The following is a 19,644-nucleotide window of genomic DNA, read 5'->3' as shown; positions in this document are numbered from 1 at the left end:
GAAAACTGTTGTAAGTAGTTACAAAAGTGCATTTTTTGAAGCTTAAAGCTCCCCATCATAGTGAAAAGAGAACCCATTGTCAATGCACAAATTTATTTTGAAGACTATTAATCACAATTTACATAAGCATATTTTATCAGAGGTCTTAAAGAAGAAATAAAGAGCACAATAGAAGTCCATAAGCACCCGAGCATACAGTAATTGTCCAATACTAATATTTTGAAAAGACAACATGCAGAGTAATAATAGTCATCTGCCTTATGAGCAGTCAATTCATAGTGTTAAGATATGAGTGCTAATGCAAGGATAGTAACAGATAAAAGATAATAGTGAGAATTCCTAGCTAAAGATATGAGAAACAAAGTAATGTGGCTAAAGTGGTAGGGGAAAGAAGGATGAAATTCATCAAAACAATCACTATTTTTTACAAAAGCCATAGTCACAGTCAACTTACAACCATAAAGGGCATTGGAGAAATATTTCCAGGGCAAACAAATACCTTAGTCATTCTCAGTCACAAATACATAAGGGTAGCCAAACTGAGTTATAAACAAAAAAATCTCAATCAAATTGGAAGGAACTTACCATATGTAGCCTGCCTATGTCGATAACTTGCAAGTTCTTTTAGAAAAATCCTCTAGAAACCCTCATGATGGTGGCTAAGAAGTAGGGAAGAATGAGAAAATGAAAGAAAAAATTGTTGCTTGTTAGGGATTTTAGCCTAATCGCTATGCTGACAGAGAAGTGGCATTTTTAGTCATGTTTTATAAAATGCAAAGTGACTAATTGAACCTGTGGGTCACTTAAGAGGTGTTTTATGCCTTAGGCATTAAAATGCCTTGAATGTGTTTAACATTTTATACCTATGCCTTATGCATTATTTATGCACTGGTGTGTATGTTGAGCACAATGTACCACTGAGAGGGGGGTGAATCACTGGTTCTTGAAATCTTTTCTTTTTAAACCAAGCTTGAAATATCGGTTATCAACCTAAACACTAAACAATCAAAGCAGTAAGATAAGAGTGGATATCAAAAGAGGCAAACACACATGCATAACCCACAACACCAGATGTACAAGGAAAACCCAATATAGGAAAAACCTTGGTGAGAAATGCCGCTAGAGTCTACTGCTCCAATATATCCTCACAATGAAACAATAGATTATATTGATTTATGGCACCAATGCAAGGAGCACCAACCCCTACTTCTTTAGGGCACCAATCCAAGGAGCACCAACCCCTACTTCTTTAGGGCACCAATCCAAGGAGCACCAACCCCTGCACCAAGTACCAACTCGATGTAAAATAGTGAAGTACAATTTTGATATAATGATAACACCTAGTTGCAAATGAGTTATGCAACACCTGATCAATGGATTTCTGTCAGTTAAGAACTTCCTCTTCTTCACTTGTTCTCACACTATTGGTTATCAGATTATTATTTCTGATCACTCACTGGTTAGTGCCAGCCTTTCTTCTCTCTCTCTCTCGGCCTCACACTTCACAGTGTCACTCTTGGATGCCTTCCTAACCAGTCACTCCTTACCGGTTCGCTTGATTGTTAGAAGTGCAATAGTTTTTTGGTTACTTTGTCTCTACTGGTTAGAACCTCTTGTCGGTTCATCTTTTTAACACACACTGTAACTCTTTGAGAATAAACTCTAAGGTAGATAGTATTTCTTCTCTCTCAGGCTCTCTTTCCTCTCACACTCACATCAAGCCTCTACTGATTTTAGTCTCGAGCTGATATATTTACTTTTTAGGGTTCCCACCAAAGGCCGCATTCAAATGGTGTCGTGTTAGGTTTTACCTTCACCAACTCAATCCATATTAGATTCGATCAGATCTGCTTTTCTAGAATGATGATCTGCATGTCATCAATCAACATTGCTAACACCTCGCATTCCAATGTGCATTTTCTATATTTGGATGTCTACAACATCCTTTTATGCGTTTCTCTATCAAATGCCATTAATGGCTTGACTGTTTCCTTCAAAAATTGGGTACAAAGATCAAATCTTCTTGTAGGGTTAGTTAAATCACTTTTCCACCTTGTCTTCCTCGAGCCACAACATTCTGCCATCCTCACGTGATTTGCGGGTTCTTCATAAAATTCAACCTACTTGCTGACTGTTATGTTGATGAATACTTCACCAACCTCTGTGTGATCGCCACCTGTCATCCTTGTTGACATCCACCTATGCTCAGTTTTCTATGTCAGTTTTGTAATGCCCCACCACGAAACCCTGAAGGGATAAGGCTAAAACTCAAGAATAGAGTGAAAATATATATTTTTAAGAGTTTTAAACACAACATAATGATACAATGAGTTATCATAAGTTTAGATAACATAGTGGAAGACATAACTAACACCTAAAGGGTTTCCCAACGTGATTAATTGATTCAACACTTCAAATAAGTTGATTAACTTAATTACATGTTATTACTTTAAAAGAAGGATATGATTTGTTCAGCAAATTAAAATTATAGATAACAAGGCGAGTTCATCCATTATGGTTGAAAATGTAGCTAACATGATGAGGTTCGCCCATTAAAGTTAACATATAGATAACATGATTAGTCCATCCATTAAGTTAAAATATAGATAACATAATGAAGTTCATCCATTAGAGTTTTAACCATAAAATTCACCCAAACTCTCATTAAAACATAAGTCATGCATTTAATTCATTTCATAGTTTAATTTTATTATAAACTAACAAATGCTTTCCAAGCATACTTTAATTGCATTATCAACAAATGAATACATTCCATTATTCATATTTACATTCTTCATGATCCAAATTACTGCATTAATAAGATGACTACATACATGCATTTACGATTAACTTCATCTAATCCATATTACACATTTTAACATAATGCCATCTACACATGCTAAATTAGAGAGGAAACAAAATAACATAAACACCACATAACACCGAAATGATATCGGAGTACACCCCTAGTGGGCTACATCTCTGGGTTTGCTCAACTGTAAGACCCCTCTGATAAAATAATAGGGTGAAGAATACATAAGGTTCACATCATTTACATCCTCCCATCAAGACGTACTTAAACCAATAACACATACGACCACATCAGTCAATAAATACAAGAATGATCCTTGAATTAGGAAAAGGATCTAATTGAACATAATAAGAAACAAATACAAAAAATCAACTGGTGCATCCGCGAAACTAAGTCTTCGCAACCCATCATAAGCAACCCATGGTCTAACATGAATATCAGGTTCTCACAAGGGCAAAAACAACAGGACATGACCAGATACAACACCAACACATGAAAACAGTAAACGCTCAAGATCAAGGACATAAACAGGTACCCAACTCAACATGCAACGATATCCAACATTCACAAACAAAGCAAATACAAATACAGAAAAAAAAAACATGCATAGACATAAATCGGAAAAGATAGTCTTCTTCCATATTGTTTTCACACTACAATCGATTCAGTTTCCTAATAAATCAAATTAGATTGCAATTTGTCTATCTTGTCTAGGTACATGTCGTTCATGGTTTACTAACTCACTAAAGTTCGTTTCATCAGAAAATAATATAATCACTTCATCCCGAGTTTTCAACCAAAATCACATTGATATAAATATAATATACACAGAACACCCAATGATATAAGATCAATTATTTATTAATCACACAAAAATATGATATTCATTTTCAAAATAAAACATCATTTTCATTCTATCTTGACACAGTTTATCTAAACTTATTTCTTTTCGATGCCAAGATATACTTTCCAGGAAATAGAAATATACATTTAAGGAAACTTAAACTAGATAACCATTTCCCAATGAAATAAAGCTCCCAAGCATTTATTAAAACAATATACCAGCTAAGGATATTAATTTGTATATATATAACTTTGTATATATACCTTAATTAATAAATCCATAATACAACCGCAATTTTTATATATATATATATATATATATATATATATATATATATATTACAAAAGGGCATTTAATATATGATTAATAATACACATTAATTTATTAATCACTACAATTAATATATATAAAAGTTATACATTAATTAGTAATTACAAATTAATATATTATTAATAAAATATATTAATTAAAAATTAATATTAATAAAACATTTTTAAAAAACAAACAAACAAACAAAACTTAATATTTAATATATATATTTTTTGTTTTAAAACTATCTTGCCACATAGTGGCCCCCACACCATGGTTACCACGAGTTGTGGTTACCACAACTGTGGAGAACCACAAACTATGGTTTCCACAATGTGGAACGACAGCCGTGGCCTCCATGATGTGGAGCCACAGAATGTGGACTACACGGTCAGTGGTTTCCACAGCGTGGAACCACAGGCATGGATTTCCACAGGGCCATGGGTAGAGCGAAAGCTCCCCACACGCAAAAATAAAATTTCAATAATTTTTTATTTTATATATTAGCTCCCAAAAAAAATATAAACAAACCCCAAATCTGCAGTCTCAGACTCATAATTCTCTGAGAAATAAATTTCATTTTCAAATCCTCAGACATGTATATGCATTTTTTGATAATCTCAAACAAAACCCACAAATAAAATAGACTCAGAAATTTTCTGAGACAAAACAGAGAATGGATTCAATCAATTTTAAACAAAACATTTTCATTTCTAGGCAACCCATTCTGATAAAATTTTGCCAGCATAACCCCTCTCAGGAGTAAAATTAGCAAATCTACTCAATCTAAAAGCATGAAATCCAACTAATTTAACAATCTAAAAACCAAATTGCAAGATTCATAAAGGAATTTCGGATTTCTTCCAACTCCCATATACACACAAAATTTTAAATTTAACACATCATTTCTTTCCCAAAATGAAGAAATGGATTTGCATCCATGAAACAAAAACAAAGGGTTAACCAAAATGCCAACCTTGAATGTTATCCTGGAGGTGTTGAAGATGAGCCCCACTGCAAAATACCCAAGATCCTTCCACAAAATGCCCCCCAAACTTCTTCCCCAAATTTTTTCATCCAAAAAAAATATCTCCCCAAAACCCATGAAGAAAATAGGTTGAAAACCATTTTTGACCAAGACTCATATTAGGGTAAAATTATTTTTACACATTTAAAAATTCATTTCTAATTAAAAATCAAAATGCTTCTCTCCCTCATTTAATTTTTTTAATTTTGTCAATTCTAACAAAAACCAACATTTATATTTCAAAATGTTAATGAGGGCAAAATATTTTCAATTTTCTAGTTTTGTTTAACCTTTCTCCCAAAATGCATTCAAATGTTTTTAATTTACAATTTTGAAAATAACCATTAATCAAACTTGCTTATATAATATATTGATTTTCTCAAATAATTGAAATTAACCTTTCTATTCCAAAATGCCAAAGAGATTAAATTATTCCTATTTTAAATAAATTTAAATCTTTCCTTTCCAAAAGCATAAACTGAATAAATTCATCATTAAAATTAACCATTTAAATCGAACTTGCTATAAACATGAATTAAGCAATTCTAATTAACCATTAATCGCATAAAGGGAACCTATTTAGTATAGTCTCTTAATTACAATGCGTAAACACACATTTAATCAAATTAAATACTAAGGATAAAATACTTAATTTTACCACACGCAAAGCACACAACCCAAGAAAGCCAACCAAATACATGACCTGCAAACCCAAACAAAAGGCAAACCAATGAACAAGTGACAATGCTCACTTGAGCACAACTTGGGTAAAATGGGGGTTTTACGACCACCTAATCCAAACTCTAAGGATCAAAGAGGTACACTCAAACATGCGAATCCAGGTGAAGACGAACCTCGCACCTAGGTGGTACTGTACCTGCAATCTCCTGCAACCATGAGTCACACAAGCATACATACATATATTTAATCAAGTGTTAGCCCGAGATTAATAACAAGAAGAAAGAGAACAAATAAACTTACATAAGAATCGATGCAAAAGCACATTAACAGGTACACACAATAATCATAGTCTCTGACTAAGGGATGACCCTTTGGTGAAATGGTGGGGCTTCTTACCTGTAGTGCCTACAACCTAGGTTCAAACCCCTCACGGGTTCATCTCTACCATGTTAAAAATGGAGTACCCTTACCTTAGGGAGAACCTTGGAGAAATAGTGGGGCTTCTTGCCTATAGTGCTTACATCCTTGGTTCAAACCATTATTTACCTCAAATTTGGGGGATGACCCTTTGGTGAAATGGTGGGGCTTATTGCCTATAGTGCCTACAACCTAGGTTCAAACCCCCATGGATTCGTCTCTACCATGTTAAAAATGGAGTACTCTTACCTTGGGGAGAACCTTGGAGAAATAGTGGGGCTTCTTGCCTGTAGTTCTTACATCCTTGGTTCAAACCATTATTTACCTCAATTTTGGGGGGGGATGACCCTTTGGTGAAATGGTGGGGCTTCTTGCCTATAGTACCTACAACCTAGGTTCAAACCCCCATGGGTTCATCTCTACCATGTTAAAAATGGAGTACCCTTACCTTGGGGAGAACCTTGGAGAAATAGTGGGGCTTCTTGCCTGTAGTCCTTACATCCTTGGTTCAAACCATTATTTACCTCAAATTTTATCTTGGCCCCAACTTGGCAATAAAAGTAAGCCCAAGGTAAGGCAGGTTGGGTTGCTAGACTGGGTCATGAGGATACCCCTGGCATACTAAAAAAAAAAATAAATCTTAGTATCTGACTACAACATTACATAATGGTAAATCAACCATCCAAGAATGCCACAATAAAAAAAAGTCAACCAATGTCAAACCGATTTTACAAAGCTGACTAGGGTAGGGGCACTACAGGTTTGACATCCTTCACCGACCAAGATTGACTACCAGTTCAACTCACCTTACTGATATAACCTAACTTCATCGGTGATCCTACTTTACCGGTAGATGATGCATTTCACATGTACCAATAACATACCTTTTTGTCTTCTTACACACATATTGGTTTACATCATTATGTCTTACTTCACCCATACCAGTCACTACTACTTACTCACCGGTGACCATGCCATACTAGTTGACATCAATGACAACCTAATGCCAGTAATTCCAATAGTGTATTGATGATCTTTTGTCCCTTTTTGCATAGATTTTATTATAAAACAAAGACTTTAAAGATGTGGTTATAAGTCTTTAAGTCATTTGTTATTATTTAATGTAGTTTGGTGATGAGGTGTGTCATTTGCATTGAAGCTTTTTGCAAGCATCTAGGGGAGGTTAGAGAAAAGGAGAGCATATAGGGGATTTAATTTGTTTTGTTGGAGAGTTAGAGAGTATCTAGGAGGTGGTTTTACATGCCTTAATGATTGACAAGGTCAATTTTGACTTTTTCCACACATGGGTGCTCTTTTGGAGAAGTTTTAGTTGCTATTTTTAAGGCTTTTTGGAGGCATCCGACCAAAAATAGTTGGTGGTTCCTAGTTTGATGCAACTTCTTGAGAGTTGGATATAGTCACTTTGTTGACTCATTTGTACTTAGTACAGATTAAGAAAATTTTTGGCACTTAGTGATTTCAGAGTCCTTCTTGCAGGTTATGCATATTTTGTAGCTCGTTTGGACATGCATATTAGTATTTACCTTAGATATCAATAAAATTTAAGTGATTTACCTTCTCATTCCTCTGTTTTTGTGTATATGTTAGTGATTGATGTTGCTACTTTTGAAAATCTTTATTTCCTAGTGGTTTTGTCTCATTTCAAGTATCTTTTGCAAAGTTATGCATATGTTGCAGGTTACAAGTTGTGTCTAATTTGCATAATTGTTTCTAGTTGTGAAAGTTTTTTCTTTCCTTCTAAGAGCTATGCAAGCATGACCTTCTTGTGAAATATTTATGCAAAGAACATATAGGTATGAGCTGTGTATGTTAGGGTTTTTCCTATTGGTTGTTGTGTATATGCAAACTTGGTTTCAGGTCCTAATTTGTGTTTGGAGTATCACCTTTTAAGGCATTGGGATAGTTTTATTTTCATGTATTCCTTACCCTTTCTCTTATTATTTTTTTAGTTTTTAGTAAGATAGGTGATAACCAGCTAGGAGCTAGCCTTATCTGGAGATTCACTCCAAATTTTAGGTAACCCACAACCTAGGAGTGTTTCCATGTTCCTCTAAAGTACCAAGTTTTGCAACATGGTGAGGGTGTAACTTTAAGAGAGAAGAGTTTTTGGCACGCCCGGTAGGACTGTTGAACTATTTTAGTTCATAGAAGGCCACCTATGCTGTTTTTGGCATGTGCAATAGTAGTTCCAGTTTGAAGGAGACATTTTCTTAGTAGACTTGGCGACTCTAACTCTAGCAAAGAAAACTATTGCTATTTATAGCTTATGAGAAGAGTGCAGACAAGAAGCAATTATTCATCTTTTGAATAATTGCAATTGTCACCACCTAGAAGGAGTGGAAGGACTATAAAATGAACCTCTGTTCATACAAAAAGAGTTTAGTCAACACCACCTAGTTTCAAACCAACAATAACAAGTCATGTTGTGTCCTTAGTATCTATACCTATTATCCTAGCTCAGGTTAATCCACCTCAAGTTTCTCTAATGGCTATGAATCATCCTTTTGTTCAATTTAATGGAGGCAGACCTTTAAATCTTATGCAACATGATGATATACTTGTGGTTGCTTTGAAAAGTTTGCCCTTTTTCAAAGGGGAGGATCAAACTACTCCCATTGAACACATCAAAGATATAACCTCATTATGTGGAGTTCACCATATCACTCAAGAAAATGTTGCACTAAGACTACTTGTTGCTTCATTCAAAGGAAAGGCTCTATAATGGTTCAGAGGCTTAGTAGTTGGTTCTATTACAATGTGGGACAATTTGTGAGACAAGTTGCACAAATAGTTTCAGGATAAGTTTGATCACCTCTCACTAGTTGAACAAATGACAACAATCAAGAGAGCTCCATAGGATCATATGACAAATTTAAGCCATCGTTTTCAAAAGACATGGTACAAAATTCTTGAAATGGTAAGGCCCTCCCCAGAATATACTTTTTGGTACTATTTGAGGGCTCTTAATAGCGATATTTTTGTCATGGTACAATCTATGGGAGGTGTTTCCTTACTTGATGCTTATGAGATAGCAATTAGGGAAGAAAATAGTTTGATTCAAGCTGGTAAGATTGCTCCTAAGCCACCAATTCCAATTTTCCCAAAAATCTAGCCTTTAATGCCTTTGCAAATACCACCCTTTGCTCCTTTACCTATTGTTCTAGTGTTACTAGATACTGTTAGCTAAAAAATGACTGTCCCAAGTCAATTTCGGGAGTTGCAGGAGATTAAAATTAGTCAGCAGAAGATTGATAATATACTTCAAACCTTTGGTAATGAGATGGTAAGCATTAAGAAGCAATAATTCCATAATAGACATCCTTATCAGCCTCAAAACCAAGGCTCAAATCAGCCATATTAGGGTCAAGGTTAGCAGTATCAAGGCAACAAATAGCCATACCAAGGCAATTATCAAAGTAATAGGAAGAATGCGAACCCAAGGCCTTTCCATCCTTATAATCAGGCTCCAATTATTGTAGTTAGGGACATTGTCTCTATTCAAAACAACCTTGCAACAAATTATGAGTGGTGCTTTCCTTGCAACCAACCTCATAACCAAGCCACATGCTCAAATAGGGTCATCAACCAAGCATTGATGATGTAGAATATCTCAGGTTCACAACAACATGAACCTAGTGACGGATCTCAATGACAACAAGAGTAGCCTCCAAATGATACTACTCTCCTAAATTGGTAGGGAGAGGAATTTTGTGGAGAGAATAGGGATGATTCTCCAATCGCAACTAATACAGGAGCCAAGAAGAGATATTTTGAGATTGAGCAATCAACAAATAAAGCAAAAGAAGCTGCAAAACCATCCACATCTCAAGTGCCCCGCATATTGCAAAGGAATACACAAGGAGCTACCAAGGAGCAACCTCACTTGCAAGCACACCTTGCTGTTGCAAAAATCCATCAACAGGTAAATATTTTTGGACCTTTCAACATTGTTGATAATATGAAGAAAATGAATGTGACCATTTCTATGTGGGATTCTCTATCCATCCTAGGCCAAAAAGATTTATTACAATCAACTTTATCTGATTTGAGTGTGTCAAGTGATGTTCCAGTTGATCCACTTAAGGCTGTTCTTACAAATACACCTCAAGACAACAATAAACAACTAGGTAAAGATGTAAAACCTCCCCCTTTTTATGAGCCATTGATAATAGGGGATAAGATAGTTCATAACTACATGGTAGATTCAAGGGCAAACAATTTTGTTATAACCAAATAGATTGTTGATAGGTTGGGTTTAGAATATCAACCTATTGAGAAGGTAGTGGTCTAGCTTGATGGGTCAGCCATTAACATTGTAGGTTTCATTAAGGATGCAAGCCTTACACTTCATGGCCGTCCAAATTTCTCCATTCCTCAAGACATCTTTGTCATTGACCTACCACCCTATTTTGCATTGTGCTTGTCAAGGGATTTTACAACTAAAATAGGAAGATATTTGTCATCAAATTGGTCCCATATGCTTTTTAGGACCAGATATGGGACTAGAGTGACCATACAATCTGAATCCCTTGCTAAGCATCATATTGAGTCTTATGTACCTAGTGTTGTTAATGCAAATTGTGTTTTTTTGTAGGATAGTGAGTACGCTGCAACTCAAGAGCTTCGACCTGAAAGTATGCCAGAAGTACTTCTAAATGATTGGGTAGTAGAGAATGTTATTGATAATCCCAATGAGCACATTTAGGACATTGGTCTGGATAACTATGTGATGCATGAACCTAAAGGAGAAATTCCTAACCTTGAAAAGAAGGTAGAAAACTAGACTAAACAATAGAATGAGTTATGGAAGATATTTTTTGATGGTTCGAGAAGTAAAAATGGAGCTAGTGGGGGTGCAATGCTGGTATCCCCACAAGGTGAGAATTATTTTTCAGCTTTTCATTTTGGTTTCTCTTGCGCTAACAACACTGTTGAATACAAGAGTCTGATTCAAGGGTTGGAGTGGGAAAGGAAAGGAAAAATTGGCTACTTATAAATATTTGGTGATAGTGAGATAATTGTAAATCAGGTGAGAGGATAACATGTCACTAGAAATGATGCATTGAAGTCCTACAAACACAGAGTTTGGGACATGATTGAAGAATTTGATGCCTTCAATATTGTTTCCATTCCTAGGGAAAGATAATCAACATGTAGATAGACTTGCTGCTATAGGTGCTCAATTTGATATTCTCGATATAGTTACAAAAGAAAATGTATCTAAGTATGCAAAGTTGTAGTCAGACCTTTAATACCAGATAATGACACTAACTGGCAAGTGTTTAAAAATGATGAGAAAATTCTAAGTTTTCTATTGCAGGAGGATCAACTTTTTGTCACTAATCAAGATAAATTGAAGCAACAATATGATGACCAAATTATTCAGCTGAAAACTAACAAGTTGCCTAGAGGACTTGTCACTTTAGAATCCATTTTCAACACTGATGACTAGCTAAAAATGAGTAAAACCAGCATACAGATAAAAGAGGAACACTATGAAGAGCTTGAGATCTTTAAAGGTAAGCTCTTGAAGATAGGTAAAGCTTGTTCAAAAGAAGATAGGCAAGATTTTATTGCTTTATGTCAAGAGTTCAAAGATGTATTTTCTTGGGATTGTTTAAATTTAAAGGGTTTTGATCCTCAACTAGCCCAACATACCATTGAGTTGGAGCCAATTGCTAAGCCTATCTGACAAAAGAAAAGGACTTTAATCTCGAAGCTTGAACCCCTTATGATCAAAGAGTTGACCAAGTTAATAGAGGGCAACATTATTTACCTAACAAATCTGGTCCCTGTTAGGACAAAGAATGGGGACATCAGGTTGTGTGTTGACTTTAGAGACCTTAATAGAGCCTCTTTGAAAGATCATTACCTGCTGCCATCTATGAAGCAAATATTACAACTTGTTGTTTGTTCTGAGAGATTTTCCCTCCTTGATGGATACTCATGATACAACCAAGTGCAGGTCAAGGAAGATGACCAACATAAGATTGTAAGTTTTTGAGAAATGTAAGGAATATGGCATATCCCTCAATCCTAAAAAGTGCATCTTTGTTGTTCATGAAGGTAAGTTGTTAGGACACGTTGTGTCAAAACAAGGTATTACAATTGACCCTAAAAGAGTAAAGACAATCTTGGAGCTACATTTGCCTAATCATAAAAAGGGGCTGCAAAGTTTTATTGGCAGAATTAATTTTATTAGAAGATTTATACTAGAATTTTCCAATCTTTTGAAACCTCTAATTGCCACGCTTAAGAAAAATGTAGTTTTTAGTTGGACCATGGAAGCTAAGTACAACTTTGAAGCTATTAAGGAGGCCTTATCAGCAACTCCTACTTTGGTAAATCCAAATTTCTCAAAAGATTTCATTTTGAATGCTTTTGGTAGCATAGACATTATTTCTACAATGTTGGTTTAGCAAAATAATGATGACTTTGAACAACCCATTGCCTTTTTAAGTCAAGGTTTAGAGGAATGTGAACAGATGTATAGCTTTGTAGAGAAGCATGCCCTTCTAGTTATTAGGAGCTTGAAAAAGTTTAAGCCTCTAATTTCTAACAACAAGATAAATTAAATGATTTCTCACGCTAGTGTGAAATAATTTTTGTTGAGCAGGGAATTGAATGAGAAAAGGGCAGGGTGGATTACAAAAGTCATGGAGTATGACATTGATATCAAGATTACCAAGCTTGTAAGGAGTAAAGGGTTGTGTGAACAACTAGCTACAAGGTATGAGACAAAGACAAAGACTATTTTGGTAACTAATGATGAACCTCAAAATGTTGCACCTACCTTGGGTGTAAGTTAGGTACATGACATGACCCATTTTTTGCAAACTGGTAAGTGTTCACTAGGTTTAGATAGGGCTAAGAGGAGATATTTTAGATTTCATTCTATTCCCTATGTGTTAGTTAATAATGTTGTTTTTAGAAAAGACCTTAATGGTGTGTTGTTAAGGTGTAATGATCATGATTAGGTTGATAAAGTGCTTCATGAGTTCCATAATAGAACTGTTGGGGGTCATTTTTCCCCAAGAACTATTGCATGGAAGATAATGAGAGCTAGCTATTATTGCCCAAGATTGTTTAAAGATGCCCATGCTTGAGAAAGAAACTATGAAAAATGTGCCACTTTTGTAGGCAAAGAGAGGCTACCAACTTTGCCTCTACAACCAATTCAAGTGGAACAACCCTTCATGAGGTGGGGCGTTGATTTTATAGGACCTATAAGTCCACCTTCAAGTGCAGGACATAGGTGGATACTTACTACTACGAATTATTTTACAAGACAGACTGAAGCAATGGCTTTGAGAGAAGCCAATGAGTCCGTTGTTTTGAATTTTTATGATGACTTAGTAACCAAGTTTGGAATACTTGAGTCGATCATTTTAGATTATGCTTTAGCATTGGTTGGATTGAGAGTAAGTAATTGGGTTTTCAGGAATGACATTTCTCTAAATACTTCATTAAATTATTACCCATGGGATAATGGTTTGGTTGAATCATAAAACAAGAATCTAATAAGGATTATAAAAAGAGTCTTGGAGGACAACCAAAGAACTTGGCACACCAAATTGAAATCTCCCTTATGGATAGATATAATAACTCCCAAAAGGTCCAATGGGAATCTCCATATGTACTAGTTTATGGGAAAGAGGCAAGATTTCCTTTATCTGTGGAGCTTCCAACTCTTGACATTATGCACCAGCTAGAAATATTTGACAAACAAGACCCAATGGTAGTCAGGTATGCTCAACTTATGGAGCTAGAAAAGTTAAGAGATAAGGCAATGAAGTACATGGTGTATCATCAAATCCAAACAAAGAGAGTCTTTGATAAGAAAGCAACACCCAAAGTATTCAGAGAGGGTGACATTGTTCTTAGATGGGATGCATTGAAGAGTAGGCTAGGACAACAAACAAAGTTTGACAAGATGTGGAGTGGCCCATTTATTATCACCGAATGCAAACAACATAATGCATTCCAATTATCAAAGATGGATAGAGAAATTTTGCCTATCCTAGTCAATGGGATACACCTCAAATTATGTTTTGAGGTTTGATCTACTTTCTACATACTAGATTAGGTGTTTTTCTTTCAATAAGTGTTGTTGCACCTTAGTTTAGATGCAAGGTTTCAATTCCCTAAGTGTTGTTAAGCATAATTTAGGTGTTTTTCTTTCTATATTTTTGGTGTTCAATAAGTTTCCAGGTTCTCATATTTTGAGTTATAGTATGTTCTAGTCTGATTTTTGAGTTTACTAAGTGACTCTGTGCCCAATAGATTGCCTAGGCAGCTGGTCTTGATGTCTAGAAGGAAGACATGTAGCCAATGTCGCCAGAAATGTAACCTAATTTTGCCTATAGCTCAATCAGGTAGAACTTTATGATTTTCAAATGGAAAGAAAGGTACATTTTATCTCTACTACATTATATCCATGTGCATAAGGAAGTATGAAGACCATTATACCATATTGCATTATGCAAATGCATGTAAAATGGAAAGATTCATACAGGTCTTTCTGAAAAAAGATGATATTTATTGATAATAAAAAGTACATTGTCTCACAAAAGCCACAAGAATAACTTATTCAATGTAGTAAACAAAAGAATAGAATATACATTGATAGGTAAATAAAATAAATGTACATATAAGGAAAGAGACCAGTCATTGACTGAATGACTGGTTCAATGTGTTGCCTTGCTTTGTGTCTTGCCTTGAGCTACTTGTATCCTCCTTAGATCTAGATTACTCTTAATCCTTGCATCGAAGTGGTTAAAAATGATGTTAGAGAAATGAAAATTCTCTAACATTATGTATACATTACACCTATGCAAGTATAAACTGATCTAATGCCTTCAAATAAATAATGCATACTTTAGGTGTCAAGAAAAACAAATAAGTCATCATAAACATCTAAAATATACATTTGTTTCTCTAACATGTATTCTTCCTGTGCAGATATAGGTGAAATTTTGTCACTATCTTGTTTTATTTGTTTTGAACATGTGGAGTGAAATGGGCTCCCACAAGGGTTGAGCCCAACATGCTACTAGGGATAGTGCTTTTTTTTTTTATAAGGATGCAAAAATCTTTGTCTGTCTCCCATGGTGATCACAATAAAAGAATTTATATTCTTCGTAGAAATAGGTTGATAGAGATATGCATTTTCAAGCTATTAGTACCAACCTATTGTTAGGATGGAGGGACACTCATTATGGAGACTATCATATAAGAAAGTTAAAGAAGGTTGCATATTTGTTATGAAGGAAAACTTGTCATTTTATGTGCCAATACTAAAGAGATGCCATTACAGTGTTTCAAAAGAATGGAGTCAAGAGCCCTAACAGTCAAATGAATGATATAGATCCATATAGAAGCAATCAAAGGTATAATGATCCCATTCTCTATCAAAATAAGAGAGGTTGTAAGTCATGACATAGATTATATATAAACCCAAAATCATAAATACATAAGAGAAATACAGTGGGCATAAAGGTATTGATGTAACAAAGAACCATCAGAGGCAGTGCGTAAGGAGATTAAAGACTTCAACTTCATAGAACCAATCCCAAGAGTATACAACAGTCATAAAATTGCAAGTCAACACACAGGTCTAATGGCACTGCTATCATTTGTAGGTTTAGGACAAGTTTCCTGTAGCAGCCATGGTCAAGAATAATCTCTATATCATGTGTCATTAGAACATTATCATAAAATAAAAAAATATAGTCTACATGATGTATCAATACAATGATAGTGGCCTTTGAATGACAATAATATCAGCTTCAAAACAAATTGAGAAGATGTATACATAGAGAGATATAATCATAGCTACACATCACAATTAATAAACCCTAGCAACAACAAATCACTTTGAAATTACAAAGCTAGCCACAGTTAAGGATTGATTGTTAAGCCATAGTAGGATCAATGATTAAGGGTTAGAAGCATCGAAGCCCTGAAAGTCTTAGTATGAAGGACTATTACAAACTGCACAAGGTATTTCAAGAATGATCAAATTTTTTGTGAATAAGGAATAGTGCAAATAACAGCTTTTCCAAATAGAGCCTCTGAAGACACTCATGTGAAGGTAAAGACAAGCATTCATAGATTGTAGTCCTCAAGTGCATGAGGAAAATACATTTCTTATGCAAGATCTAGAACAATGTCCAAGACTCATGATACATTTTATAATCTTCTAAAGAACACTTTGTAAGTCTTATAGTAGAATCTCCATGGTTCCGAGGATGAATACCAAGAAAGTTGATAGAGTAGTAAATAATCATGTCATAGTCATTTGGACTGTTCAAGGCATAGTGCATGTCAAACCAGTAAAGAGGTATTTGATAGCCTTCTCACAGTAAATGATTAGATGCAAGGCACAATGTTGAAGAATGTTCAAATAACGTGCAACCAAACCAAGGCAAAAGCTTTAAGTATAAGGAAAATACCCAATTACTATCAAAGAATTCATCTCAAAGAGAAATAGAGGCTATTGCAACATCAAAGATCATCAAAGAAGAAGTGAATGAGCATAAGGAGCAATTATTGCCTCCAAAAGATAGAGCCCTATAAATATTTAGGATAGATACAAACCTACTTTTGGTAATGAGATTTCTATCAGCCATGAAGGTATTGAAACTCTTAAACTCATGGTCATTACATTATAAAAGTGACAGTGAAATATGGTTCCAAATCTGAGTCATAGACAATAGCTTCATTCGTAATAGTCATGGATACATTGATGACATGGTTTTCAAGGTTAAGAGAGAGTGATTAGTAGTCATGGTAGAACTAAGAGTGTTTTAGTCATAAGCTACAATACAAACAATACCCACCATCAAATGCAAAGATCTAAAAGATAGCTATAGGGCACAAAGAGGAGAAATAAGGATCAATTCTTCAAAGAATACTGTTGTAAGCAGTTACAAAAGTGCAGTTTTTGAAGCTTAAAGTTCTCCATCATAGTGAAAAGACAACACATTATCAATCCAAAGAGATTTATCTTGAAGACCATTAATCTTTAAGTCATTTATTATTATTTAATGTAGTCTAGTGATGGGTGTGTCATTTGCATTGATGCGTTTTGCAAGCATCTAGGGGAGGTTAGAGGAAGTTTGAAACATTAGGAGAGAATATAGGGGTTTTTATTTGTTTTGTTGGAGAGTTAGAGAGTGTCTAGGAGGTGGTTTTGTATGCCTTAATGATTGACAAGGTTGATTTTGACATTTTCCACATATGGGAGCTCTTCTAGAGAAGTTTTAGTTGCTATTTTTAGTGCTTTTTGGAGGCATCCAACCAAAAGTAGTTAGTGGTTCCTAGTTTGATACAAGTGCTTGAGAGTTGGATATAGGCAACTTGTTGACTCATTTGTACTTAGTACAGATTATGCAAAAATTTGGCACTTAGTGATTTTAGAGTCCTTGCAAGTTATGCATTTTTTGTAGCTCTTTTGGACATGTATACCAGTATTTACCTTAGATATCAATATAAGTTAAGTGATTTACCTTCTCATTCCTCTTTTTTGTGTGTGTATGTTAGTGATTGATGTTGCTACTTGTGAAAATCTTTATTTCCTAGTGGTTTTGTCTCATTTTAAGCACCTTTTGCAGAATTATACGTATGTTGTAGGTTACACGTTGTGTCTAATTTGTAGAATTGTTTCCAGATGTGAAAGTTTTTTCTTTCCTTCTAATAGTTATGCAAGCATGACCTTGTGAAATATTTATACAAAGAGCATATTGGTATGAGCTATGTATGTTAGGGTTTTTGCTATTAGTTGTCGTGTGTATGCAAGCTTTGTTTCAGGTCCTAATTTATGTTTGGTGTATCACCTTTTAAGGCATTGGGATGGTTTTATTTTCATGTATTCCTTACCCTTTCCCTTAGAAAATTTTTAGTTTTTAGTAAGTTAGATGATAACCAACTAGGAGCCAACCTTATCTCGAGATTCACTCCAAATTTTAGGTGACCCACAACCTAGGAGTGTTTCCATGTTCCTTTAAAGTACCAATTTTTGCAACTTGGTGAGGGTACAACTTTAAGAGATAACAGGTTAATGAATCCTTTAGTGAGGAGATTTATTGAGTTGCTTGGATTTACTTGAACTGAAAGATATAATTTAGTTATATTCAAATGAAAATTCAAGAACTAATGTGTATGTTTTATCCTAGCCTTGTGACTTCCAAGAGTAAGTTGAGTTCTAGGGGGGGAGGATACAGTGCCCCTCCCCCATCCATCCTTTGTGATTGGAGGTGTAAGATATTTATGAGGATTTAATTTGAGGTTAGAATTGATGTTTATGCCATGATTTATGTTTATGGTGTAATGGATGTTGATTATGTTTTTATGATCAAGTGATGATTAGATGATATATATGGTTTATGAGTATTGACTATGTACTAACATATTTACTTAGCCTACAAGATGCATTATGGCATGAATATGTTTTATATGTTTGATCTTGATTGTAGTGCAAAGAGATGATGTCCGGTCACTCTCATAGGAGAGACATAGGATGTCATGATTCCTCTTCACTGTTGTGTGTGAATATGTTAGGTATATATATGTTATATGTGTGTTTGTGTGCATCTATGATGTAGGGAAGTAGGTACATGGCATTGACTCCACCTGGTCTCATAGGTCTGAGCATGCCTAAATAATCCTAATGTGGTTGTGGGAGAGAGCATATTGGCCCAATTGTTCCATCCTTAAACCTTTGCTTTGTATGAGAGCAATAATATGTGTCATGTGTTTACCGAATCGTAATGCCATTAAGGCAACATCATGTAACCTTGGTTGTGTATATGCAATATAAGTTAAGTCAGTCGAGTGTGATCTTTGGATTTTATATTATGTTAATATTATAAAATTATAATTATAATTGGTAATTAAATAAAAGGCTATATCAAATATATAGTATGGAGGATATAAAGTATTTCTAGTTAAATATATAAAACAAGTTAATCAAATAATGTATATAGATAAATAAGTATAAAATGATAATTAAGTAGATATTCAACCTCATAAATAATTTAACCATTAAGATAGTTGATTAATTAATTAAATAATTTAATAGTTTAATTGAAATTTTAATGTAATTAACTAATTAGGTTTTGTTAAATTAATTCAATACTTTGAATAATTAGATTGATTATTTGTCAGTTATGGCTAGTGGGTTGAGATAGTTTGGGAGGATATAATTCCTGAATACTATCTGAAAAAGGGAGAGAATTTTACCAGATGGAAGGGGGTGGTGAGAAATCATCTCCAGAATTTTTGGTTATCGCGATTTGAGGTAGGTTTAAATTGTCTCTTGAGTAGTTTTGTTTAATATGGTTCTATACGATCACATAGAATACTGGAATAAAATTAAGCTTGTGAATATGGTTGGTTGATACATTTATGTCAATAATATTATTATTTTGTTTTAATCTTTATATTGCTTTCATATTTAAATGAGATAATTGTTGAGCATATTGCTATAAGATTTATATCAATTCAACCTAGTTTTGTTCAGATTTATGCATC

This window comes from Cryptomeria japonica, chromosome 4 (genome assembly GCF_030272615.1).
Source record: "Cryptomeria japonica chromosome 4, Sugi_1.0, whole genome shotgun sequence".
In the NCBI taxonomy this organism is placed as follows: Eukaryota; Viridiplantae; Streptophyta; class Pinopsida; order Cupressales; family Cupressaceae; genus Cryptomeria; species Cryptomeria japonica.
This window is presented reverse-complemented; position numbering follows the sequence as displayed.